At 58.0% G+C, this 1,497-nt stretch overlaps 1 non-coding gene across 1 annotated transcript; it reads left to right on the forward strand.

The window, feature by feature from the left end:
• The first annotated feature begins 585 nt into the window (after window positions 1–585).
• On the forward strand, window positions 586–767 carry LOC138223409 (U2 spliceosomal RNA). Its single transcript, XR_011181850.1, has one exon. It is a non-coding gene; the product is annotated as a U2 spliceosomal RNA (small nuclear RNA).
• The last annotated feature ends 730 nt before the right edge of the window (window positions 768–1,497 follow it).

Below are 1,497 nucleotides of genomic sequence, written 5' to 3' on the forward strand. Positions count from 1 at the left end.
AGAGCGGCCAGCGATTCCGGGTGTGTCAAGAGAGATCTGGCAGCAGGCCCAACCCAAGGGCCTGGACAATAAGCTCAAGGATCTAAACTGGCTTGGAGTGTGGGGTCGTATGGCGGTGAGGGCAGTGATGCATGCTCATGGCCTGGCGAAACAGAGTCAGTGCCCAAGACATGGCTGTACAGGGGAAGAGACCGTGAGTCACGTCTTTTGGGAGTGCGGGTTTGTGCAGAGAGTCTGGAGTTCGAGCAAACGGCTTTTCGCACAGGTTGGTCTGGATGGCTCGCTGTCACTGCGCACAGTGATGAAGGGCGTACCCGGTTCCCGCAACTGGAATTCGAGCTTCCTCCTGTGGCTCCTGATCAGCATCACGAAAATCTTCGTGTGGAATGCCCGTACTGAACTGATCAGGCACGGGGTGGAGGTGTCGGTCGCCGGCATCCACAGACGGGTGAAGACGGATATAATCCGAAGGATCAGATGGGACATCATCAGATGGGGGTTCGCAGCATCGAAAGAAAGGTGGAAGGGTTTAATCACATGGGTGTGAGGACATTGGCGGGTAGTATAAAGTGACAGTGTTTTTTGTACTCTTTTATAATAAAAAAAAAAAAAAATCTGTTCTTATCAGTTTAATATCTGATACGTCCCCCATCGGGGGACCACATATTAAACGGATTTTTGGAACAGGGAGCTGGATCAGGAGCTTGCTCCGTCCTCTCCACGCATCGGCCCGGTATTGCAGCGCCTCCGGGAGCGGTGCACCACCTTCTCTCAGCGGTGAAAAGACAGACGTAGCTAGCTAGCGAGCGAGCGAGCGAGCGAAGCGGACTGGAGCTCCTTCTTCTTGGGTCTCGTCTCTCGTCTCTCGTCTCTCGTCTCTCGTCCCTCGTCCATCTGTGTGTCTCTGTGTCCGCCTCTCTCTCGCCCTCTCCGTTCCCGTGCTCCCTCTGTGCGCTTTCCCGCGTCTCGACTCTCTGGGCAAGCAGGCCGGCCCCCTTTTCGGCTGCCGTGCGTTTTCCCTCCAAAAAACTTAGGTTTTTCAGCCTTTTCCCAGGGAGGCAGGCGTGGCTTGCTTGCTTGCTTGCTTGCTTGCTTGCTTGCTTGCGTGTGTGTGTCCGTCCCCGTCCCTGCAGGCGGGCCCCTTTCGACAGCTGGGCGTTTTCCCTCCAAAAAACTTAGTATATCCACCTTTTCTCTCTTTTTTTTCGGCAGGCAGGCAGGCAGGCAGGCGCGTGCGTGCGTGCGTGCGCTCGCGTCCCAGTCCCTCCCTCCGGAGAGAGAGCTGCCCCTTGCCTCTGCCCGCAGGTGCTGGCGCTCGGCTTTCGCTTGCAGCCGGTTGGGCACAGCTGCTGCCGGTGGGAGGGGCCTAAGCTAAGGAGGCCGGGCGGCTGGCGCCCCCTGCGGCTGCGGTCGTTGTCGGGCCGTTGACAGAAGATCAAAGAGCAGGGCCCCCGCCCGGGACTGGCAGGAAGGCAGCCAGGCAGGCAAGAGAGAGGG

This window comes from Lepisosteus oculatus, chromosome 16 (assembly GCF_040954835.1).
Source record: "Lepisosteus oculatus isolate fLepOcu1 chromosome 16, fLepOcu1.hap2, whole genome shotgun sequence".
Classification (NCBI taxonomy): domain Eukaryota; kingdom Metazoa; phylum Chordata; class Actinopteri; order Semionotiformes; family Lepisosteidae; genus Lepisosteus; species Lepisosteus oculatus.